Source organism: Thermobia domestica, chromosome 11 (assembly GCF_964235325.1).
Source record: "Thermobia domestica chromosome 11, izTheDome1.hap1.1, whole genome shotgun sequence".
Classification (NCBI taxonomy): domain Eukaryota; kingdom Metazoa; phylum Arthropoda; class Insecta; order Zygentoma; family Lepismatidae; genus Thermobia; species Thermobia domestica.
This window is the reverse complement of record NC_137464.1, coordinates 261,921-289,683: the sequence shown is the minus strand read 5'-3', so window position 1 is coordinate 289,683 and position 27,763 is coordinate 261,921. Positions and strand designations below refer to the sequence as shown.

Genomic DNA, 27,763 nt, shown 5'->3' with positions numbered 1-27,763 from the left:
GGGCTCGATTCCCGGTGAGAGATCGTGATCCGGATCCCACGTCCAGGTGTCATATAGCCTCACTCCTGAACGGGACACTAAACTCGAAAATCAAATCAAATCAAAATCAAGGTTGCGTAGCCTGGAAAGCATTTCTACGAACTGGGAGCAGTAGAGACGTCAAAGAGATTATCTATTTGTTTACTGTATCTGTAAAACAGTATTCAGGCCAAATCAAAATGATGGACCCGATTTCAGAAATTTATTCTGTGAAACCTAATAACAAAAATAAAATGAAATGAAATCTTGGAGTTTTACGGCCCACGGTTATGTCGGTGAGGCTAAAGGAGACGGTGATGATGAGTAATGAATGAAATGGTGGAATGAAGAAAGTGGGAGGAAACGGGAGAACGCCGAGAAAACCCACGCACACGGTGTTTGTCCACTACAAAGCACACTTGGCGCGAGCTGGGATCGAACCAAGGACCCCACACACCAGAGGTATTTTATCTTATATATCTTTGTAATATTCTTTTACAGGTTTGTCCGTTTTTGTAAAAAAGAAAAATAATAATAATAAAAATGAAAATAATAAAAAATAAAAAGGTACATTAAAGGGCATGGTTTAAAGTATTAGATGCCATGCTAGAAAAATATGCCTCACCTCAACCTGCTGAGGAATAATAGCCGAAAAAAAGAGAGAGATATATAGGAAAATAAAAGTAAAGAGAGAAAATAAAGGCAGAGGCAAAGTTACGACTGCCCTATAATAAGTCCAAAAGTAATTGGCAACGGCAGGGGAATGTAGAGGCCTTAAAAAAAAAAAAAAAAAAAAAAAAAAAAAAAAAAAAAAAAACAGAGTGTACGCTTTACCATTGAACCACTGTAACCTCTCATTTCTGAAATTGGGTCCATTATTTTGATTTACCCTGTATCTGTCGTTTCTCTTATTAAAACCTTGATGCACATACTTATTAGCAGAACTGTGAATATTATTTCGTTTTTGCAACTAAGGAAGTAGATGGGGTACCAATGAACACTTTTCATGTCAAATTTTCGTTTCTGCGAATTCTTTTGATATCTTCTTTACGTTGTACTTGTAACGGAATCCAACCATTCTGTGTGTGTTCCATACAACATAAAAACTATTTCTTTTTTAGTTCTTATTTTTGTGGCGGTGATTGGTGACTTCTTTATGCTCGTGGGACCGTGAATCTCTGCGTGAAAGACAGTTGAGCGTGTGTCAACCATTTCTTTCTCTGTTACGCATTGACTTCTTATTTCTGTATCATTCATTCGTTGATTTCTTCCCTCTGGCCTGCCTGCACGCTTGCACCTGTCACACTGCGCCCGCCACGCGACTCCTGTGAGTGGCATTTGCCATGTGTGATGCGACATGTGTTCCCAGGGAGATGAATAACTTACATGAGCATACATAATAAGTTCTTGTCTATTTAAAAGGTGCAGGTGCTGCGTGTCTTCTTGATACTAATTTTAAGAGGAGTGCTTCAGGAAAACAGTGAGCTTAAATTTATTACTCCTGGATCATCCGAGAGAAGAATAAACAGGATATGCCTAGATCCTATACCATACATTTTGATCAGAAATTCTTGCTTACAAATGGCAGTTTTACGCTGAGTGAAGTTGCTTGAATCCTTACATATTTGCTCATTATTTAACAAGTTCCAGGTTCAAGTTACATTCTTCACACTCTTAATCGAAAATAGGACGGAAATGAGACAGGACTTATAATTGAGTAGTGGAAATGAGGAAGAATTCTTAAAAATACTTCTTGTTATCAGTGGCGGATCCAAGTGGGGTGATCGGGGCAATTGCCCCCCCCCCAGAAGAGAAACTTTTATTTTATATATAAATAAAACCTATCCCAGAGTTTGGAGCTCTTAAAAGTAGCTCTAAGTAGCAGTATTACAACCCCCCCCCCGCCCAGAAGTCGGTCCTGGATCCGCCCCTGCTTGTTATTCGAATAGGGGATTAACCGATTACAATTTGTGAACATTTATTACCGTTCCTAACATCTATTACGGGGGAAAGATGGCCTACTTGTAGAGTGCTGACCTCTGGTGCCAGGCCTTGGTTCGATCCCTGGTCGTGTGCGTTGGTGATAGACAGCGTCGTATTCATGGGTTTTCTCGAGGTTCTCCCGCCTGCTCCCACATTTTCATCCCAATTCTTTTATTTACGTTTGTTTTCATTAATTATTTGTTACCTTTACCCAACAGGGCATACATAAAGATAAAAAAAAAGTATGTGGCGTACGTAAAAAGTAGATTACATGCGTAAATCCTGTAGTCCAATACATGATTATAGATAAGATCCTGCAGCAAACATATAACTAAAAATTATGTTTTATAATGCTTTCCGTATAAGTGTTCCATCTATACGTACTTTCCATATGAAAGAAAGGACTGTATAGAAAAATACAGGCGGTAAGGATCTCACATACAGATGGACGTATATAATATATAGCTGACGTATGTGACATATGGCTAACGTAAGGCTAACGAGCACGTGGTCAGTGCGCTGCGACGCCCTGTCCGTAACAGGCGCATCGGGAGCTTTCTAGACCTAGTGGCCGTCACGTGAGTCCCCAATTTGCCTCACGACGCTGGGTGGGCGCCGAAAATTGAAAAGTACCGGTCGGGAATCGAACCCGGGACCACGCTCTAACCAGCAGATTACAATGCCCCCCCTGTGTAATATTCAGTTTACTGATATTGTGCCGAGTTCATTTTGTGCTTACTTTTCTCCGCATCTGAATCAGCGCCATAACTTAGATTTCTTCCTGGGGAGCGCAAGCATTAATACGCGTATTTGGGTCTTCTAGATAAAGTTATTTTTTCTAATTCTTGGGCCCCCTCTTTCCATCTTACTCTTTATAGGCCCTCCGGAGCCTGTGAGTCCTCCCGCACGGCAAGGTATGTGGGGCCGTTGGTTACGCCCCTGGGCCCGCTCCATACATGACAAATTAATTAAGGGGACAATGTTGACAAATCTCAAATTCATACGAATATATATTATTTGTAGGGCCCCTAATAGTAGGTAGTTTTTACTGAAATGGGTCCACGACTTTTTTTTTTTTTTTTTTTTTTTTTTTTTACCTTTCGTGTGCTGTTTTGTTTATGTAATGTAGTGAACCTCTTTGATGCTTCATTTATAATTTCATCTTCGAACGCATATGGAGTAAGACAATTTTGTCTTAAAATGGGCCCTGGACGGCGGGAAGCTTCCTTGGGGGGCAGTTGCCCCTGCCCCCTACAAGTTACGGCCCTGATTTGAATGAGATACAAGAATAAATAAACAAAAAATAAATACGAACAAACAACAATATGTTCACCTTAAAGTTCGATCTTACTACTCCTATTATACAATGAACAATTGTAAGAAAGCAAGCACACACTGCACTGTGCTCGGATATTTCATCACCATAGTTCGAAACCGTTATCATCAATGTTTGAATTCTGTACGAGTACTTGATAGTGATAGCTTCTCTTATAAAAGAGAATAGAAAATGCTAACAATTGTTATCGAAACGTTATCTTAAAACTTCGTGCCATAAATTTGGTGTGAACGAGAGAATAAGCTTTCAACACAGTTTGGTTGTGTTAATAGTCGACGCGTCATGTAACGGTAACAAATGAGTTATTTTGTTGATCTAGAGGGGTCGCTACTTGTCTGTCTTCACTGTGGCCAGCTCATCTCTCATCGCTTTCTTCCTTTCCCTTTTATCATCTCTCCTTTTTCTTTCCAACTGTTTTAGTCCCCCTTCTACGTATGCACCCGTCACACGCGTTGTCATCAATAGCCTCATCACCTCACGCCCACCTGCAGCGGACAAAGGAGGATGCATAAAGATAACGTTGATGAAAGATGCTCGCTTCCCTTTGGGTCCACAGCTGGGAGAGGAAACGAAATCACTCGCTCTGACAGGGATTATCATAACAAACAGAACGAAACAACTGACGAGCGACGTGCGACAACAATAAGGAAATGTATTTCAATCATAATTATTATCTGACCTTGATTAGTGCACAACTATAGAGTCGTGATAGAGCAAATAGATCGAATTCTACTTTCTCAAAATTGTTTAAAATTAATAACAGGATGAATTAAGTAGTATTTTAATAGGCAAAACGTTGAATATAGTTCTGATTGGACTTTACAGTTGGACTTTAACATGTATTTCAGACCCGAGGCTATATGAAATGTGGACTTATAGTTTAAAATGGAATTCGAACCATCTTAAGAAGCCCCATCACGGCGAAATTAAATACCTCTAATTTTACAGTAATTATGTGATATCAAGGATCTTATAAAATAGAGGATCTGCCCATATGTATCTTCATGCTATTAAATTAATGAAGCCAAAAAACAATCGAGCATCGGCATGTCTGATTGGTTACTCTCGTTTCCGCCATCGTCTGATTGGCTACTTTCGTTTCCGCCATGATTGTTGCCTCAAAACATTGTGATCCTATTGGGCGGAGTGGGCAGAGTAGGGGTGGCGAAACTCTGACGTATGGCTTCAAGATTTTGTTGTAAGGGCAGATCCTCTATTTTATAAGATCCTTGTGTGATATCCTAAAAGAGATAAAGGATAATCGAAATGTGGAACAATATTATTTTGCATGAGGTACCGTTATCACGAGTCTCCTAGTAACTCTCTGTCGGCAGCCATTTAAAAACGCGAAAATAAATGCCGATTTTCTAAATGGCTGGAAATCGAAAGCAGATAAGTGAGTCCTGATAACGGTATCACATGCAAAATAATATTGTCTAGCGAGCTCTTGTTCCACTTTTCGATTATGTTTTATATACTTAAAGATACTTATCGCGTAATTACTGTAAAATTAGCTGTATTTTAATTTCACCGTGATGGAGCCTCTTAAAGCGTTTTTAATTTCAAGGCATCGGCCGTGACTGCATTCAGTGAAGGCGCACGCGGTAGCCACTAAGCCATCGGGTAGGCTCGTTCAATAAGACTTCCTGTACTTATGTATAGCACTTGGAAGTCTTATCTGTTACGTTTTGTACAAATACATTAACAGTATTAATGATATTGGTATAAATTTAAAACAAAAAAAAAAGTGGCTTTCATAAAGCTTGTATATATCATTGGCTTTACTTTATTCATTCTTTTCGTAAACCAGAATTAAAAAAAAAAAGAGGGGGAGATAGTGAAATCGAATTAAAAGGAAAATTTGCATCCACAAAATAGAACGTATCGCTTCACCTTAACGTGTAACTATTCGGTTTGACAATGCAATTAAGGTCTTTTTCGGGAAGAGCTTGTTTACATAGGCTGTAGAAGGCTTTTGTTCCCTTTTCAATGGTGATCCACGGTTATTCCCTCAGGACTCTCGATTCAACAGAGAGAGAGGTTGTTTCAAAAGAAACGAATAAAAGCGGATTTTTTTTTTTTGGATGGATTTGATGTCAGTTGGTGTAAAAGGGTCCCCCATTTTCCTATCAAAGCTTAATGGATAGGATTGGCCCCTACGTCTGTCTCTGCGGAAGAGATTTTACTCCGTCAGAAAATGTTGGAATTTGTCACCGGAGCCTGGGCTGGGACGGACGGAGGCTTCGCTTGGCTACCGATCGATGTCCGACTTCATTAACGACTGTAAACGACGAGGATATGAGAGCTGGTACACGCTGCCACCTCATCCCTCCTCCATTTCTCTATTCGCGAATAAAAGTAAAAAGGATAGAAGGAATAGCTATGAATGAAAATAGAGAGGGAATCACAATTTAACTATCAATAGTAAAGGAATAGATTTAAATATTTAATTTTATTCATTCAACATAAATTACACGCCTAATACAAATTTATTCGTATAATACACATAATACATATAAATTCATTCACATAATGTTAATGTACATACTAAAATTCATTTATATAAAACACATATCAAAAAGTACACGTAATACAAGTTTATTCATATAATACACAATAACACACAATACACATAATAGAATTTATTTAGGTATACAGATAATAACACATAACGAACAATATATGTAATACAAAATTGTTCACGTAATACACAGAAGTTCATATATAATACACATAATCAAAAAGTGCACTTAATACAAGTTCATTCGTATAATACACAATTACAATGCACTTAATAGAATTTATTTAGGTATACAGAAAATACATGTAAAACATGACGAAAAATACATGTAATACAAATTCATTCATGTAATACACAGATGTTCATATATAAAACACATAAAATGTACATGTAATACAAGTTCATTCATATAATATACAATGCACATAATAGAATTTATTTATGTATATAGATAATACACCCAACAAACATGTAATACAATACGTCCAAGTGAGCTTTGTGATGGACAAACATCTTGTGCGTGGGTTTTCTCGGGGTTCTCCCGTTTCCTCGGACTTTCTTCATTCCACCATTTCATATATTTCTCATCATCACCGTCTCCTTTAGCCTAGCCGGCATTCGTGGGATGTAAAACTTAAAAGGATTTTATTTCATTTTTAATACAATACATATAACAAGCAATACACGTAATACCAATTCATTTGTATAGACAATGAATGTATTACGAGTTGGAAAAGCTGACGAAAGCCAAAGATTTTGAAGTAAAGTTAAGCAAATCTTTTGGGGAAAGTTACGGCAAGAATGTTGATCTCACAAAGAGATCTTTTATAAAGAGAAAAAGTTGTGATCTGTGTAACGCTGACCTTCACCTGTTGGTCTCCGACGACCTTTTCTTGTAACATTCCCAAGATGTCTGACTTAGCATTTCTCGGTTGTGAAAGATGAATAGATGAGGCTTTGGTAGAAAATTCCGTCTCTGCACGATCTGGAAACAAATACAAAGCGGAAACTGTGGAGAACCGAATTTTTCTTTTGGTTCTACACTAGTCAGGGTTTAATTTCCACTCAGCAGGAGGCTTGTATGATACCACACTACGTTAGCAGAACAAGAAAAATAAATCACCGATACATGTAATGTGTACCCCTTTATGGTGAAGTGACTAATATGTACGTCCTGTGCGTTTGAACCTGGGTTCAATTGTCGGGACGCGCATTAAACTTGAAAAAAAAAAATATGATTTCGAATCTTGGCTGGCTCTCAATTCACGCCACGTGTATATCAACGAGAAATTTATTGGATTAGCATGTACGCACGTGTTCTGGTAAAACTAATTAGGCCAATAAAGAGCCTTGACGGAAAGTTAGTTATGATTAATTTAAGATTTATAGAAAATTTGACATTTGTTTAATTTTTAAAGTGAAAATTGTTCAAACTCTGGATATTTTTCTTCAGATCCTAATCAACACTGAAGCTACGATAAATGTGACATTTTATTAAATTAAAATTAGAGACATTACTTGGAATGGCATGTAAGACATTGTTTACATGAACCTGCGATTGGAAACCTAGCATTGTAGACTCTGGTATCTAAGCTACGATTTGGCAATTGATTCTCGCTTTTCTGCAGTCCACAAGGCTATGAAGTTTTAATATTTCCCAGAAAGTAGAAAGGACATTGCGTTAGAAGTAATCAGAGAACAAGTCAGAATTGTATTAGAAAGCTGTTCAATGCTGAACAAAGTAAGATAATGTTTCATATAACAGTATTAGAGCATGTAAGAGGGCATGCATTTTATGCAAACGTTAACAGTATCCTTAAATGTAGACCAAATGGGCAACGCAACCCACAAAAATCCTTTAGTCTTAAAAGACCTAATCACTGCGAAGTTAAAATACCGCCAATTTTGCAGTAATTATGTGATATCTTCTAATAGATAAAAGATAATCAAAATGTGGAACAAGAGCGCGCTAGACAATATTATTTTGCATGAGGTATCGTTATCACGAGTCACCTAGTAGCTTTCCGTTTGCAACCATTTAGAAACGCGAAAAATAAATGTCGATTTTCTATAGCAGATAAGTGAGTCGTGATAACGGTATCTCATGTAAAATAATATTGTCTAGCGAGCCCTTGTTCCACTTTTCTATTATCTTTTATCTATTTGATGATATCACATAATTACTGTAAAATTAGCGATATTTTAATTTCACCGTGATGGGGCCTCTTAATAGGTTCATCGATTGCCAGTCTTAAATCTTAGGTGAAGCATGAATGTGGCTTGGATGTAGTTTTTAATGAGAAGATTTAATTTATGGAAACATTGGTGTAGATAATAACTAAACACGAAAGTAGCAGCGTTTGAGCCAATGAGCAAACTCTCTGAGTTGAGTTCAGGTATTTTATTCCAAATTTAATTTCATTTTTGATTTGATCGCAAGGGCGCCCATGTTGTGGTTTCGAAGGGACGTTTGAAATATAGTTTCAAATTTTCCTGTAACTAATATAAAAATTCTATTGGGTTTCCAATATTCCCAAGCACAATTTCCCCTTACGGGGGACGAGCGCCCCACCTTGCCCCCATGATGGGCGCCCTTGTTTGATAGTGAGATTTACTAGATTTTTGTATGTGTTTGTTGATTCATTTATACACACGTGTTCTTGTAAAATTAATTAGTCCAATAAAAAGCCCTGACGGAAGGTAAGTTATGATAAATTTTAAGATTTGTGGAAAATTTGGCATTTTTTTTTAAAGTGAAATGTTTATATTTTGTGAGTGGTGCTTACGTATTGAATCAGCTGTTTCTCAGCTCCAGCTCTATCTTGTGGCATTGCTTCATACTACCAGCTCGGAAAGATGTCATGAACTGTGTCTGCAATTTCCAAACGCCTAGAAAACAAAACAAAAGATTTTTATTGGCATTTTTGTGGATTTTATTGATTCTCCCTCGAACTTTGTTGCTATATTGATTATTAGTCTTTTGCAAAGATTGATAAATACAAGAGATTTTGTCAGAATAATAAATAACCAAGTTATTGTTTAGTAATACAAAGTACTTTATTAATATTTAGTATTTAATAATATTAGAATGCCATTTCTTATGTGTAACAAATTCAAATATTCTTAACTGAAACATTCATACTTCTTGCGAGCTTCCTAATCTTATTTTAATCGTAGTGTATATTGCTGTATAAATGTTTTTGTTAACTGTTAATTTGTATTGATCCAATTTTAACGTTTACTTTTCCTTTTATTTCAGGTAAGTGGTAGCGTCTATCGTGTTGAGTTAAAAAAAAAAAAAAAAAAAATTGCAGAATCCATAACACCATCTGGTAATGTATTACGCTTCAAATATCGTTCCTAGTTGTTCAAACCGTAGGAGCTAGTTATTGAGTACAAAAAAATCTTAAACTACATTAAAATATCAGGCTGTGGGGTTTTAGACACAAAGAATCTATTTCTTATTTGTTTATTCATTTCAATCAAAAATTTTCTTGTAGGCCTTATACCTGGAGAACTACATTTAATGTAGCCAAACCCAAACTATCATTTAACTCAGTATGATGTGCTTATTCCGTACAAAATACGAAAACTGGATATAGGGTCCGTTCAAAAATTCTGTGGCCCCTGATCCAAAAACTAATTATTGACCAAGATCGCAATCTTTTGATCCATTTTTGATCATTCCTAAAATACTTGTTTTTTAAAATTATTATTTTAAAATTTTAGGTCTCATAGGTGTGGTCTGTATGCTAAAGGAGACGGTAATTTATGAAAGTGAATTAATATATACGAATTGGTGGAATGAAAATGTGGAAGGAAACGTAAAAACTAATGAGACGCAATGCTTTCCACCGCAAACTCACATGACCCAGGGTCGGTTCATGGACCACAGCACCAGAGGCCAGCGTATTACAATTGAGCTACTGTGCTTCCTCTTCCATCACACTGTAGCAGTTGGGAGTTGTAAATTGCCTCTAATATTTCACGTAAGTCTACAGTTGAGTCAGTGGCGAATCTAGCTCGCGGTTGGGCCTCCCTCCAGGTTTTTGAGCGACATAAATAATTGGAGATTTTATTTATATATTTTTGAATGTTTATAGCAAGTTTTGCCTTTTATTCTTTACTGGAAAATTTTTGAAACATTAGGTATAGTTTATGTTGCAGTTTTTCATGTTATGCAATGTGTAAAACAATGCTTGAGGTCCACAATGTCAACCTCCAACCTAGCCGTAATATCCATCGGGAGAGAGTTGTGTTAGAAACTTCTGCATGGCCCATGAAAAATTGTAAACTCATATTATACCTATTGTAGTCTGGGTTCTGACTGGTCCTACCAGTTTTACCTTCTAGATCTGCCATTAGATTGAATTTTTATGTTACATTCCGTTCACTAGAATTTTTGTTGCAATACGGCCTCTTTCGCTTTCTAATCCAATATTTAATAGGATTAGCACTGCCTGACAATGACCTTTTTTGAATAACCATTTTGCTGTTCAAGTCGTTTCCTTTTTTAAAAGAAAAAATATCCTTAGTAAATCAAGCGTTTTCTTCTCTGGTGAAGAGGACCCAGTAATACGAAACATTTTCCTTTGTTGCCCTTTGTGTCCATAAAGGACTCTGTTGCATTGCTTCATTAATCGGCGATTGTTTGGAAAGAACAGAGATGCCTGCTCTGCGTGGCTTTAACGAGAGACTATTCTGAAAAAGAGCAAAAGGAGATTCCAACGTGGGCGTTCAAGAGAGCGACCGACCGACCTCCCATCAAGAGACTCCCGTAAGAGGATGAGAGAGGAACATGTTTTTTTTTTTTTTTTTTTTTTATATATCTTCAGGTTGATTATACCTCTCTCACATAGACACAAATATGCATAAATAAATCTTAGTGTGGAAGCGTATTGTGAGGATATTCCCTCTTTTAGTTAGGGGTTGTTCCATCAAATTCTGATACAGACTAACGTTGTTACTACTGCTTGAGGAGACTGCTAAAGATTTGCATATCTGCTGGAAATTATATGAGATCTGAATAGTTGTAAACCTTCCTGCTTTATAATCGGGAGATTCCAGTGCATCCACCCGATGTAATTCAATTTTAACGATCGTGAGTCAACAGGACCTGACCCACAGTGACCCATTCTGCTCAGTCCATTGTAGACAGTATCTTCTGAACACTGGTGAATTTGTCTACGTTTCACTTTTAAGGCACCCATTTGTTTCTCCTTTCTCATTTGTTTCTATTTATTACCTGAGTCGAGTATACCTAAGTGAAAAAGAACTTCAGGCACTTTTGGATATTGATATTTGTAATTGTAATAATAGCAATCGGACTTTCTACTTGGCTTTCGAGGCAGTAGGATTTTACACTATTTTTTCCCCTTTACGTTGGTCTACTTTACTTTGATTTGAGACTTTCAAATTTCATCCTATTTTCCACTGAAAAATATCTATAATTCAATAGTGAAATAATTATATATAATAATTAAATTGAAATTAATCGTAATATGGCACATGACAAACACTTTACCATTTTATATTGTAAAGGTCAGATCCACCGGCATTGTAACAGAGCAATGCTTGAGCGATTAACCGTAGAAATTCAAACTCCGATTAGAGCTCCTCCGTGGCTAAGCGGTTAGCGTACGCGCCTTTGGCGTGGGAGGCCCGGGTTCGATTCCCGGGGGCAGTTCATGTGGTTCGGATTCCACTTGATCAGTAGGTCCACGTCTCATATAGCCTCGCTGCTGAACGGGACGTTAAACTCAAAAACAACTCACAGCCTTGTTTTATTACAAGTCTAAACTTTTTATTCAGTGGAGAGAAGAGCGTGAATCATGGGTCAGAGTAGATGATGATGGGTTTTGATGGGTAAGAGTGGGTCATGGTGGCTCACGATGGGTTGTGGGTGCTGGGTCAAGTTTTCATTGACCCACACCGTCTGTGAATCTTTAATTATATGCCACGACCATTTGCATTTGTTGATCATAGTTACTGATTCCAACTTAAATTGATGATAACATGTATATGATGTTTGCTGTTTGTTCTAACAATGATTCTTCAAAGTTAACATTGCGTTAAATTTTTATTTGCTTTGTTAATAATAATAATAATAATAATAATAATAATAATAATAATAATAATAATAATAATAATTTTTCAAAGTTTCTTTAGCACTAATGAATAAGCTTTAACTCAGAAACGTACGAAATTTTAACAAAATGGTAAACCGGTCTGCTACAAAACTCTAATTTAAAAATTTTGGAACCAAATAATTTGTAGTTGAAACTATAAAGATTTGTGTGTTGCTGGGGGGGGGGGGGGGCGTTGATCGAAACATAACTCAAAATGATTTTGGAATCTCTAATAGATAGCGTTGTGCTTTTTGAATCATGTCTTCATTTTCTAGGCACAGGTGCACTTACTTCGCAGGTTGGAAGTTCTTTTCCCTAACTTTTTTTTTCTTCCTTTCTTTTCATACGAAAACAACAATTCCTTCTGTCAAAAGCTCCCGTCTCCTCTCCTTCCAAGGATTCACCTGGCAGACTGGCTATTGAAGCTGAGCTGGTGAATATGCTTTCTGTTGTATTATAGACGAAAAAAAAAAAAAATCTTCTTCTCTTTTAGATTGAATAGAATCTCCAACTGAACTGCTTTTTGGTTTGACAAGCGTAAAGGATGTTTCCAACAAAAGATGGTGCTTTCATTGTTATTGCATTCTTGTTGTTGCCTTTCTGTTCTATTTCTCTTCTCTCTCTCTCTCTCAATAATGCTACACTCTTCTCCCCTCCCCTTCTGATTTGCAAGATACTCCCTTGATCCTGGTACTGTTCAATACAGACACAGAGAACAGTGTTATCATATATTACAGTTGTTTGAAGTTTCAAGAGATGCCTTTAGCAGTAGTTTTCGAAGTGTGATTCGCCCTCCTCGCTGGTTTGGTGACTAGCGCACGCCTTTTTTGCACGGGATCCAGCGTTTTATTCCCGATGAGAGAAATTTTTACAGTGGTTGGGATTCCACCTTAAACTTTAGACCTACATCTCATACAACCTCGATGCTGAGAGGGACGCTTAACTACAATACAGCCCACCGAAGTGGGATTCGTTGACTATCGACAGTCTGTAGCTTGTTTCTTAGATGACCCATTCAGCACCGAAGTTGAATAAGAGGCCCCATCACGGCGAAATTAACTTTACAGTTGTTATGTGATATCTTCAAATAGATGAAAGATAATCGAAAAGTGGAACAAGAGCTCCCTAGGCAATAGTATTTTACATGAGATACTATTATCACGACTCACTTATCTGCTTTCGATTTCCAGCCATTTAGAAAATTGACATTTATTTTCGCATTTTTAAATGATTGGAAACGGAAAGCTACTAGGTGACTCGTGATAACGGTTTCTCATGCAAAACAATATTGTCTAGCGCGTTCTTGTTCCACATTTCGATTGTCTTTTATCTATTTGAAGATATTACAATAATTACGTAAAAGTAGCGGTATTTTAATTTCGCAGTGATTAGGCTTCTTGGGTTTCTACCGAAATCGAACACGGGTTACCTTATTATGATACACGTCTTAAATTTCATATTATTATTATTATTATTATTATTATTATTATTATTATTATTATTATTATTATTATTATTATTATATTAATAATATTATTATTATTATTGTTATTATTCTCAGGGGCGTGTTGCAGTGGCTGCCAAATCAGGCGACAGACTTGTATGAGGGTGGAATTCAAAAGCTTGTTGTACGATACGATAAGTGCCTTAATATTGGTGGAAACTATGTAGAAAAATAGATTGAGATACAGACTTTCATGTAAGAGTAAAATCGTTACGAAAAGCATACTTCTTCATAATTTCAAAACAGTACTTAAGAACACATCTCGGATTATATATATACAGGGTCGGATCCAGGATTTTCCCACGGAGGACGCACCAATAACTAGTACTACATTTGAATTAAATTTGATTTTTTAAATGCCTTTAGACATCTGTGGTGTGAATTAAAAATACTGTTTTGCTTGTTGAATCCTTTTCCGTCAACCTTCAGAAAATCGACTTAAGCTATTGCTTTTGCAAAACTGCGCCTTCTTTTAAGCCCGAAGCGGCAGACGGGCAGAAAGTTTCGGCAAATGTTGCTATTTTCACTGCTAGCTTTTCATTTTAGATATTGTATATTTTCAATGAAGGGGGAGGGATGTACGTACACCAGTACATCCCCCTAAATATATATATTGCTGACAGTTAGGTAAATACATTCTAAATCTGAAACTGAAGCAGAAAGTTACTTGTTTTGGTTTTCATAATGAGTCCACAGCCTTAGAAGCCTAAAGAATGAGAGAGAGAAAAAAGTATTTGAGTTGATTCGTTGGAAACACTGCTTTTCGTGTCACAGCAAACACAAAACGTCAACATCAACAACAGCAACATGGAAAAAGAAATAATAATAATAATAAATAAAAGAAAAAAAGTTGCAGTTATAGCGCGTTGTGGTGGATGAATGCGTAACCTAGCAACCAGCCAGGCGCAACGATACAGCGTCCCTGGGACAGTTAACAATGGCTCAAACAATAGGCCGACGGGCGTGAAATATGCTGACGCCTCTTGTCTTGTTGTTCCTCTGCCTAGGCACTCGCTTTCCTTTGGATGTTCTATTCTCTCTCTCTCTCTCTCTCTCTCTCTCTCTCTCTATATATATATATATATATATATATATATATATATATATATATATATATATATATATATATATACAAAGGGTGTGGGTGGTAAAAGCCTATGAATGAATAGTCTTCGTTGATGCGCGGTTGCAAGTCAGGAAGTGTTGTGGTTTATGCACCCTTAGTCCCTCCCCGCGTATCGTAATAACAATGGTTTATTGTTGTCCTACTTAGATACATCGTTAAAATTAAGGAAGTGATTGATTATTTTTTTTACAACAATACAAATTTCCGAATGCCGATAATATTATTCCGTTATTATTATTATTATTATTATTATTATTATTATTATTATTATTATTATTATGTTTAGTAGTAGTAGTAGTAGTAGTAAGAATCGTAATAATAATAATAATAATAATAATAATAATAATAATAATAATAATAATAATAATAATAATAATAATAATAATAATAATAATTGTAGTAGTAGTAAATTATTACCCTGGGAATAAGCAAAACGATTAGGTTTTCGGCTTCGGGATTACTAGTTCAGGAACGGCTTTAAGATGCATCCTTAAATTCGAGAGGGACATTAAAAAAAAAAAAAACATTTTTTCAACTGATTTTGATAACAAGAAAGCAGTTAACCAGACCTTAACTTGGAGGAAATTAAGATGTTTCCTGAAATACTTAAAATATTGACTCCGAAACAGAGTCTAATAAATTTCTGAACGGTTTTAGATTCCAGAAACCGGTAAACTAGATCTCAACTAGAGGAAGCGTTCACGATCTTGGTTCTGATGTGTACGTACAAAATTATTTTGAAAACGGATCTATTACATTTTTTTTTCAACTGTAAGGCCTTCGAACTAAGACCGCATGAGACCTGTTTCGAGTTGACGCAGCGGAATGTTGCCTGGTATTGTATACAACACATTTTGCTTTAGAGTTGGGCTGGTTGCATACAAACCAGGGGCTGAGAGATAACTGCCGCAACCAATCGTCTATGATTGTATATTTGATTGCATAGCAGTGTAGGGTGAACGCTAGTTTTCAAAATGATATGAAGATCGGTTTAAGGTCTTGATGTAATAAAATAAAATCTTATAGTTTTATGTTCCACTGTTGTGTCGAGTGGGCTAAAGAAGACGATAAAATAATGAAATGAGGAAAGGAGAGAAAATGGGAGAACCCCGAGAAAACCTATGTACACGGTGACTATCCACTACACTTGGCGCGACCTGAAATCGAACCGGAGACCTCATGCACCAGAGGTGAACCTTACGGCTATTGAGTAATGTAGGAATTTAGGGATTGTAGGATTTAGATTTCTGGGCTTTCGGCATCTATGGTCAGTTATCTCGTCACGTACGAGGCATGATGTCCCTCGGCGAGCACACTATCCGTGGAAAGGGAAGGAAGGAAGCAGCCTGGGACCTATAAGTAGGTACCAACCAGGCATTTGCCTGGTGTGAATGAGGAAAACTCTGTAAAACATCATTTGGGATAGCTGGCTTGAAAAAACTTTTTCGACCGAGTGCCCCTACCGGAAATCGAACCCGGGACCGCTCACACCGAAGGCGAGAGCGTTAGCGACTGCGCTACGCGAAGCCACTTGAGTAAAGCAATAATACGTCATTGACAGTACCATCTTATCACTTATTATGAGTGGTAGATATATGATATAAATAATAAAACCATTCTCGCGTCTCAATAAAAAAGAAGATCCTAGATTATAATTTATCTGGAACGTAATACGTAGTACGAATCTTGAATCTATTATTACTATTATTATTTCAAAATCTTCTGCCTTTATTTATCACTTAGACTTAAATCTTTACTATACTCTAATTGGTCAATTTCGGTGTTTGTGCTTCCCTCGGATACAAATTCAGTTACGGTATGACCTGTCTCATATAATCTCAGTGATAACCATCCTTGCTGGTCTAGCGGGTAATGCGTGTCTCTTTAGTGCATCTTGTCTCGGGTTTGATTTCCGGTGGGATTAATCGTCCGCCTTCTTTAGCCTATTGGACATAATCGTGGGACGTTAAACTAATAAAAATCTTTTATAGGGACATTATAACTTCAACTCTTCAATCAATCAATCTGATTGGTCATTATGTTTCTCAGTTATTGACCAATGACGGAATTTTGGTGGTCATTCCCTTTCTCAGGACAACCAGTTTGAAAGTATTTGAATAAAATTAATAACGAATCATTGAATGAGTTAGCAGGTCCGTAACCAGCCCAAAAATGTAGAGGGGGCGGTAGAAGTTATGTGGGGGGGCCTGATTCAACCATATTATAGTTCATCACCACATTAGAGTTCATTTGCAAACCTACCGTGAAAATTTAAGGGGGCCAGTAAAAATTTTAGGCGTGGATACGGGCCCGTAAGTTAGTGTGTTGTAACGATAAGATAGGGATTTACAAACATGAAATGTAATTATGAAAATAAGAACAATTCAGCGTTTATTTTTAATGTATACCGTATTGTTTATATTGTTTTTCGTTTTAAATTAAATATAACAATATGACAGAGTTTTTGCCAGTAGTACGCTGTAATTTTACTGAAAATCTGAGTGTGATAAGACGGAAGTGTAGCGTAGAAAAGCTGACTCAATAATATATTTTTTATCTCCACAAAATCGATGAAGTCTTGAGAAAAATAAATCATCGATTACAATATTTTAAAATGGAAATGATTTGGTCCTCTAGCTAATTTTATCATTTGACCCTGAAGACTAGAAGACAGGCAGGTGAATGTTATGGGGGGGGAAGGACAAGGGGGAGTAAGCACCTGTAACATTCTTTCAAGTGTAACGCATGCCTTCCAGAGAGTTATGAAGAGAAAGAGAAAGATATATATATATGATAAAGAGTTGACGGCCCCCGCGAAATAACAAAGAAAAAAAATGGTTTCCTGCGGGGCCTTTTTGGGCTGTTCCGACGCTCACCGATCCCTCTGAGCGAGGATTGGTCGTGATCGGCGCTCTCATCTGATTTGCCCCCATCTAGATAAATCACTCAGGGACGACAGGTTTCTATGGAGGAGGATCATTTTAAAAAGATGTAAGAAACTTAACTGAACGATTTTTTTTTTCAACAAGACGCACAGAAATTCTAGAAAGACGAGTATCAAATAAGTTCTTAAAAGTATATATAGTTTTTGTTTCCTTTGTGGAGAGCCATTCAGTAATGCTAATTTTGGTCTCGTCTCTATCGTGTTTCGTCGGATGATAACCACGAAAGGTGCACGGCTTGTTTTTTAGTTTCTTTTTTGCTTTGTTTACGGAGGAGATGCGGGAGGGAAAGAGTTAAGAGTAAAGATTGGTTTGAATCCGGTCGAAAGATGATCCACCTTTCACGAATGTATAATGATAATCGTCTCTTTCGTTCGAAGGGTCCCGGGGGGGCGTTCAGGAGAAGAGGAGGAAGGGACGAGGTATGATGGGTAGGTGAATGCGCAAAAGATTTTTTGAAAAACAAAATACTATACACGACGCTATTATTACTTTTTTTCTGTTTTTTTATTTGTTCTTTTTTTTCTCTTTGAGAAACAAGTTTTCGATAAGGATCTTTCTTCTCAGGGATTTGCTCGCTCTTCTCCAATCCTTCTCATGTTTCTCTCTCTTTTTTTTTTCACAACAACCACAAGAATAGTTTAAAAAATTAAGAATAGAACTTGAAGCTTCAAAGTTAGTGTTTATATTTGTATTTTTTTTTATCTATGATTCCCTTGAATGTCCATAAGTTATTTTGGTCGATAATATACAGTTAAACCTGTGCTTAAGGAAATATTCCTTTTTTCCGTTGAAAACAAATTTCCCTCAAGGATATATGGTACTAAAAGAATGAAATGAATTCTTATGAAGTTGTACGTCCCCTGGTTATGCCAGCTAGGCTAAAAGAGACGGTAAAAATTATGAGAAATAAATAAAATGGTGGGATGAAGAAAATGCGAGGAAACGGGAGAACCTCGAGAAACCCCACGCACACGGTGTTTGTCCACCACAAAGCTCACTTGGGGCGCGAGGTGGGAACGAACCAAGAACCCCTGCACCAGAGGTGAACGCTCTACCACTGAGTGACCTTGGCCTCTATAAATGGTACAGGCCTTTCAACACAAGATACTTGGGACTCGAGCCCTGATGGAAGCTCATATGGATCAGGATCTCATGAAAAGTTTTAGGTTTACGTCTCATGTCGATCGGATCTCATGTTAAGAGGCCCCATCACTGCGAAATTAAAATACTGCTAATTTTACAGCAATTCTGTGATATCTTCAAATAGATAAAAGATAATCAAAAAGTGGAACAAGACATCCTTAGACAATATTATTTTACATGAGATATCGTTATCACCATTCACTTATCTACTTTCGATTTCAAGGCATTTAGAAACCCGGCATTTATTTTCGCGTCTTCCATCATCATTCACTCCCTTAGCCTAAAGGACATGATTGTAAGACGTTAAACTGACCACAGTTTTTACTTATTAATTTCGTGTTTGTATGATATTTAATGTGTCTTTGTTAGGGATTCGTAATATGTGTAATTACGGGAGTAATTTTCTTTTTTGCGCCGCCCTTGCTCGCTCTTCACGACACCCAGATTGCGAACCACTGGTATATCCGATTTATTTTGTTTCATATATATTGTTACTCTGTCGGTGCCCTTTGAATATATAGACACTGTATTTTAAATTAGTTTAACGTAGTTTCATGTCCTTCTACTAGCGTAATATGAAGGGTATTAGCTTTGTATACTGTATATTTTCCCTTTATTTTCTAAAATGAAAACAAAAGAAAGTGTTTATCGCTGAAGCGTCGTCGTCGTCGTCCAGTTCCCTCCTTCTGTGAAGATTTCGTGTTAACATCAATCAGCACCAGCCGCCCCCATCTGCAAACGACAGCAGCCAACGAGAACAATTATTTCCTCTCCGCTCCCAGCTGACTTCTCGCAGGGGGGGAGGGGACTACCACGTTGCCAGCACTTTTTCTTTTCTTCCTCAAAACAGAGAGGAAAATAAAAACAGTCTCAATAAAAAAAGAAATAAAGAAATCATAGTGACAGACAGTAACGTTTGATATTAGAATTACATTCACAAACAATATCCAGCAACTGTTTCAACACTTTTTGGATTGCGACTCGAAATATCTTATTGTCAGCAGCGCAGTGTATCTATTGTAAGTGGAAACATTACATGAGTGACCTATGAAGTATTGGAAATCTATGACCCAGTTCGATTCCCGGCGCGAGCTCATGTGGTTCGGATTCCACATTAATCAGTAGGTCCCGTCTTATATAGCCTCGCTGCTGAATGGGACGTTAAACCCAAAATCGACTCAACTCAATGGAAATCTAGGTTTAGGAATATAGAGAAGACTTGTTTCTGTTACACGAATAAGTACTCTTAAATGAAGTGTGGGAAGTAGAAAATGACAGTTTAATTATCCAAAACAAAATATCAGTCTCTTTGCGACAAGTAGTGTACGATAGTAGACCTATATTGAATGTTAACATAATAGTTTCATTATTTGAGCTACTTTTCTTACAATTTGAACCTATTTTTGTCTGTGTGATACGTTTCATTTTAATTTTACAACGATGGCATTTCAATGCCTTGCAATTTTACTGAAACGTCAGCCGCGCTTCTCAGTTTATTTTGACTGACAAAACTCTTTAATGAAATGTCTTACAGCCATGCTTCCCAATCTCCTTTGACCGACGAAACTTTTACTGAAACGTCTTACAGCCGTGCTTCTCAGTCTCCTTTGACCGACGAAATTCTTTACTGAAACGTCTTACACCTGTGCTTCCCAGTCTCCTTTGACCGACGAAATTCTTTACTGAAACGTCTTACACCTGTGCTTCCCAGTCTCCTTTGACCGACGAAATTCTTTACTGAAACGTCTTACATCTGTGCCTCCCAGTGTCCTTTGACCGACGAAACTCTTAACTGAAACGTCTTACAGTCGTGTTTCCCAGTCTCCTTTGACCGACGAAATTCTTTACTGAAACGTCTTACACATGTGCTTCCCAGTCTCCTTTGACCGACGAAATTCTTTACTGAAACGTCTTACACCTGTGCTTCCCAGTCTCCTTTGACCGATGAAACTCCTTACTCAATGTCCACTATATGACGACACAGGCTAGGTTCCGTTAGAATTTAACATTGTTGCTGGTATTCAGAAGCAGTCTGTCTGGAAACTATTTTTAACTATTTAAAGGCTTCATGTAAAAGTACAATTTGTTGTATACAGTTTATACTTACAGGTCTTTTCAATTGTACGAAATAAGTTTTCAATTCTAAAATTTCGCTACATATCTCATGGGGATATGCGACATACTGGTAGGATAGCTTGTTACACAGTATACTGGCTTAGAGTTCAAAGCCTAAACTGAGCTCTGAACGGATTCAAGAAGCTCCCCCGGTTACAGGTCTGAGAAAACTTTTTGATGTGGTATATCGGTAGATAAAGTTATACACTTCCAATTTCAAAGTGTTATGTAACCCGGCGATCTAAACGGTTATTTGGGTTGCCTGCACACAGTTAAAAATTGTTGAAAAACAAAATTTACGAATGGCTAATACTGTATTGAATAACAGTGTGACAACCGTTTCTAGTTAAAAGCGATAAAAAATTATTACATAAATAATATCTTTAAATTATATTTATTACATCATTTTCAATACGGCTACAAAGAATCACTAACAGATTTGGCACAATTCTATCGTTAAATTACGATTGATAGGTAACATAGAAAACATAGTGAAAATAATTAAAGATTAATCATATTTTTAATGTTTTGTTACGAATCTGAATATTCCACTTCCTTATACCTTACTGTAATTTAACAAACACTGTACTGCAACATAAATTTGACGTTAATTCACTGTAAATTTACTTATAATCTTATAGAGTAGTAAGTATTATTACGTTCGTTATGAATTTATATCGATTTTTCTTTCTGTTGCTCTGAGGCCAATCTCAACTCTGTGGTAGATGAAATTTGGCAACATTGGACCGTGAGCTTTGCAGTAAATGCAATCTTAATCTGGGACCAGGAGTGAAGTGGGAAAAACTTTAATTATCTCTCTCACGTCATTTTCTCCCTTCTTCTCTTGGACTCCCTATCTTGTTTCTCTTCCTCTTCCTCCTTCTCTCTCTCTCTCTTTTTTTTTATTGAGTTGCGAATCCCGATTTCTGCTCAGCCGCTGCCACCTTTTCGACCTCAGCGACACCTCTGCTATTATCTGGGGAGATGACAATGTATCCCTCTTACAACAGGGGTTTCGCTTCCACTAGGTACTGTTGTGTGTCATGAATCCTCTCCTGAATTTTTTCCTTCTTGTCACATTTCATTTTTTTTTTAATTCTTATGTTGCTAGATGAGGAAGAGGAAAACTATCGTCTTGGAATTGTTTCGGACTTAAATCAGAAATCGTTTTTCAGTTTTAGATTAAGCTGTGATAAGATGTTTAATGATCGATCTCAATTTCACGGTTAAAAGTAAATTCTGTTGACATTCTTTAAGAGGCCTCAAAAGAAAGGTTGAAATTAAAATACCGCTAATTTTACAATAATTATGTGATATCTTCAAATAGATAAAATATAATCGAAAAGTGGAACAAGAGCTCCCTAGACAATATTATTTTACATGAGATACCGTTATCACGACTCACTTATCTGCTTTCGACTTTCATCCATTTAGAAAATCGGCATTTATTTTCGCGTTTCTGAATGGCTGAAAACAGAAAGCTACTAGGTGACTCGTAATAACGGTATAATATTGTCTAGCGCGCTGTTGTTTCACATTTCGTTTATCTTTTATCAATTTGAAGATATCACATAATTACTGTAAAATTGGCGGTATTCTAATTTCACAGTAATTAGTCCTCTTAATAGAAGTGAACTCAGGGTAAGCAAGCCAGAAATATCTTCGATATACTGTCCACACATCAACCAGCTTTAAGTAATGATTTTATGGGTCTCAGGTTGTAACGGTAAGAAGTTTAGTTTCAATGTTGGAATAGGAGGTGTTGAGGGAGAATTGTAAAATTCGAAGAGACGCAGAGAAATGTCTAAACCTTGGAAAACGAAATTAAAGTTGTCAGCAACTGTTGAGAAAAGCTTCTCCCTCCCTCAGAAGAGGTCGAAAGAGGAATTAGAGTAGAAAAAGATATTCTCAGCGTTAATTTGAATTGGCCAGATTACTTCTTTCGTTTCTGTGACACCCCTTTCTCCTCTTCTGTTCTCTTCATCCTCTCAGATTCTGTACCGTATCCTTTCTCCCCCCTCCCGAGGAAAAGGGAAAAAAATCTGATAAAATGCACTGATGCCAAATACATCATCCAGCCCCTGACAGTACAATTCCCTTATCTATCCGATGGAGACGCACGGGGACTTCGACATTAAGGATTTTTGCAGTAGCAATGCTATTGTGTGGCAGAGGAAGAAGGGAAGAGGGACGAGAGGGAGGGACACAGTGGGAGAAAGATACACAGACACACACACACATACATAGACTACAGTAAGAATTCTTTTTAGGCTATTCCAGTTGGCCACGCCCTTCTACAGAGTTTTTTTGGAAGTGGGGGGCAGACGACGAAATTTTCTATACTTTTTTTTCTTTTGGTGTAATACAAACGAAAAGAAAAGATAGAACTCTCTCTTCGGGGTGGTGTGAGAATCTAGAAGGCAGACTTTCCCGGATGTAATCAGTCTTGCACCAAAATCCATCAGTATGTGGATATTTTTTTCTTTTTTCCGAAAAAACACAGAAAGAAATTGGGAATGTAAGTTATAGGAAAATGGAGAGGCTGCTGGGAAGTTGAGATTGTACTCCTGTGGTATTGTATTATATAGTCAGGACATTTTTGTAAAGCTATTCGTATTATAAGCTTTTTACACACCCCTCCTCCCTCTGAACACATTTTTTCCCTACTTCTAATCCAAAGAGACCCACACTACATACTACCTCTGTTATGTTAAGACAAAAAATGTATATATCTTTTGTGAATAGCTTAGGAGAGGACGACATGAAATATATGACGTGATGAAAACTTCCTCTTTTTTTGGAGGGGAGTGAGGGGACCGGGGGGGATTTAAGATACTCTCTCACTGTGTCTCAACTTTCTTTATCATCTTGCAATTCAACAGAAGAAGTTATATAAAAGGTTGAATCGTAGTTTAGTTACAGGCAAACTGCGAAACTTTTTCTATTTCAATTCTACAGGCAAAAAACCAACAGAACGTGTCTTGAAGACATATGACGTTCTCAGCTGTTTTATTTATGTTTTTGTTGATATCAAGAGATTCTGGTGAAAATTTGAATTTGTCCGTCGTTAATAAGGCAAGTTGAAGGTACTGAGTCTCATCAAGGAAATACTATTTTGATGGAGAAAGTTTTCAATATTTATATTTCTTTTGGGTATGGTAATTTTCTGTCAGCGTTCTAATTGTCATTAACAAATTATCTGTGTGACGTAAGGAAGCGGAAACCATCCATCACCACAGAAAAAAAAAAACAACATTATTAGATTAGGTAGAGGCCTTATAGATTCCGCATCTCCATAATAATATAACGGAGCTGGAATAAGCTTGTGGTTAACGTTTGGCTTCGAATAGGAAAAACTGGGTTCGAATCTATGGGCCATCCATCTGGGCCCGTTCGACAATGCGAATGTCGGTATAGTACCTTTAAAAATAAATCTTATCCGACTTCTATCCACTTTCTTTCCCCCTTGTTATTGATATTGTAGATTGTTAATGAGTCTGATGTTAATTCGTCGTGCAGGATGTATCTGAAACTTAAATAAGTAAAGTAATAGAGTAACAGTTTGGAGATGAAACTTCTAATTGTTTAGAAAACTGGGAAAGGTTACCCTAACTTAATCGAAAAACGTTTTCAGTCAGCATCTTACCAAAATTGAATCTTTAACGAAGCTATTCATGCTACGATAATTACAGTTTGAGTTCTTTCAAATTAGAGATACTGTTACAAATCTACCTAAGATTGCACTTTATAATATTCTAAAGGGAGGCTCAGTGGTAAAGCACTTATCTCTCGTGTGAGAAGCTCCTGGTTCGATCTCAGGCGATGTAAATTTGTGATAAAAAGCATCATGTTCGTAAATTTGTTTTTCTTTCGGAAGTTCTTCCGTTTCCACTTTCTCAATTCCCTTAAGAGTCTTCATCCCGGCGAAATTAAAATACCGCTAATTTTACAGTAATTATGTGATATCTTCAAATAGATAAAAGATAATCTTAAATGTGGAACAAGAATGCCCCAGACAACCGTTTACATGAGAAACCGTTTTCACGACTCACTTATCTGCTTTCGATTTCGAGCCATTTTGAAAACCGGCATTTATTTTCCCGTTTCTAAAACAGCTGAAAACGGAAAGCCGCTAGGTGACTTGTGATAACGGTACCTCACGCAAAATAATATTGTCTAGGGCGCTCTTATTCCATATTTCAATTATCTTTTATCTATTTGAAGATATCACATAATTAATGTAAAATTAGCGGTATTTTAATTTCGCCGGGATGAAGACTCTTAACCAAGGATAAACCCCTTGGGGCCTTACAGTACTCCAGTGGGGTTATCGCTACATTTATCCGTTGCATCAGTAACTACGTATATGATGGGTCTATCCCCCAACATCTGACGGAGCCCTATCGCACCAATAATGATCAATTCTGTTATAAAATGAAACCCTTCGAAAAATGAAAACCTACAAATCTCGTTGTTCAAATATACACCCAGTTGTAACCTTGAACTATAATAGAAAACTTCTGAAGCATACAGAGCGACATCTAGTAGGTCTAGCGTCAGACAGGCATGTGATGGTGCACGGAGCGACATTTAATATCGTGACGCATTCAGATGTTTTCTGTTTATTATAAGAAATTCTCATTGTGCCCCTTATTTTACTATAACCAGCATTACAAATCTCTTAAGCAAGGTTGGATAACATTCGAGGCTATCTTGACGCACAGACTGACGTGTTTCACTTTTATAATTAGGATATAATACCTGTTCACATGTAGTTGCTATAATATTTTTCGCACTTAAAAAAAAAAAAAATGTGATGAAAGTCAAAAAAGAAACTGGAATCTATACTTTGATGGACTACAAATTACACTTTTTTAAGACTAAAGGGGTCGAATGATAATGGAAAAGAATAATTATGAAAGATTGGTCATGAGAATGTGGGAGGAAAGAAACGCGAGAAAACCAACGGACACGTGTTGTCCACCAGAAACTTTCCCACACAGATTTACTGAACTATACTAAAATCTTTTTAGCGAGATTATTTATGTACCGGTATTTATTTTTGTTAAAACTCTTTTCAGGACATTAACTATAGCAGAGATTTTTTTAAATATCTCCCAATTCTTTTAAGAGGATTGCGGTTTTAGATATATTTTTGCGATGCCAATATACGCTTTAATTATAGTCAGCTAGAGCTTATCTTTAAAGACATCAGCTCGACATTCGTTTAGTGAAAGAGGAAACACTTTGGAAGATACTCCACTGAATATTTTCTTAAGTTCTACAAGCAAATGCAAGGAAAATATCTTTAAAATACAAGCCTCGTGTTAAATAAATAAATAAATAAATAAATAGAAAATACACACCTCAACATTAATAAACGCATGTTTTAGTAATATAACAAAAAAATCTCGACTTGTTTTGTCTTTAAGATTTTTCGTTAATATGTTTTCTTGTGCTTGCCTATGGTGTATATATATATATATACAAAAAAGTTGCACATATCTTCATATTAGTGACAGTCGGAGAAACATGTTATGTGCTTGGTGGTGTTTTCGTTCCCTTACATCGTGACCCCTACCAAGAGAAAAGGGGAAGAGAAAGCCCTTCGTCACGGGAAATGGCCGGAGTGTCATTACAACAGTAATGCTTCCAGGCTCATCTCCTGAGAGCTTCACAGACCATTGCTCCACTTGGATTAAGCGAACGTTGTGGCGGAGGCAGAAGATGAGAAAAAAAGGGGGGGGAGACCAGGTCCCAATATCCGTTGATCAGCTTGGCGCCGTAAGGGCGAGGGACCTTCCCAGATTGAAATGGAGTGAAATGATGGACGCTGGGGGGATATAAGCGTCACGGTGGAGACTTTTTAAGAGAAGGAAACAGAGACCGATGTCTCCTACGTCATTTTCAGGCAGCGCCGCCGTCGACGTCGTTTCTTGCTTTCACGTGAGTGAGTGACTGGTCAATGTTGAGTCACCGCCACCCCCAGCAACAAGAAAAAGAAATGAACGAAGAAAGCAGAGCAGATAGCAACCGTCGAGAGGACTTTATCTCGCGTGGACAATGCAGAAGCTATTTAAAAACGTCGAGTTTTCTGCCATCTATCATAAGATCTTCGAAGACGACGCTTAGTGACATATCCAATGTAATTAACACGCTGAGCTTTGGTTAGCTTTATCGCTGTATGACTTAGTTTAAAAACACAAATTCAACATTAAAGCACAATGAAAACAAGATAAATCTATAAGTAGACATTCTTTGGCACACAGAGCTGTCTCGCCGTTATATGATAAGTATACACGTGCCCAGTCCATCTCGAGATCGATACACGGTGAGGGCTCAAGTGGTTTGCATTCTATGTTCAAAGCTGTAGGTTCACCTTTCACATATTCAGTTCTAAAAAGGGACACTGAACTTACCAAATAATCATCTTTGATACCTATGTGATTTGTACAGTTCTGGCGAAAATTATCCACTGATCTAGTCTTGGTGAAGAACAAGTATCCGTTAACCTATAGGCAGTATTTCTTCCAGACATCTTTTTTGGGAGCACCCCCCCCCCCCCGGAGCTGTGAGAGTGCCCTTCGGAATATGTCTGTAATATAATAATAAATAGAGTAGTACCGTATGAAAATAATATGTGCCCCTCCAAATACTAAGTGTCTCCCCGGAACATTTTTTTCTGGAAGAAACACTGCCTATAAGACATCAGCGAGGGATGTAAAGTTAAACAGGTATTCGCGAGGAAGTATGGTGGGTCAGTAGTAAAGTAGTGATCTTATTTGAAACGTAGGAAATGGGACACTGTGGCGTATGGACTGTAATATTCATCTAGTGCGATTCTGGTGGATTTTTAAATACTCATCTACTGAAGTTCTAATATATTTTGAGCCTCCATCTGCTAATAATTTTTTATGACTTGTTTCTAATGCTGCTGCAGAAAA

The 27,763-nt window shown here is 37.1% G+C and overlaps 1 protein-coding gene across 1 annotated transcript in view; it reads left to right on the top strand.

Annotated features, from left to right (window-relative positions):
* Positions 1-27,763, top strand: part of hth (Meis homeobox homothorax) — a gene marked incomplete in the record, with an annotated part of 832,122 nt that overhangs the window by 724,462 nt on the left and 79,897 nt on the right.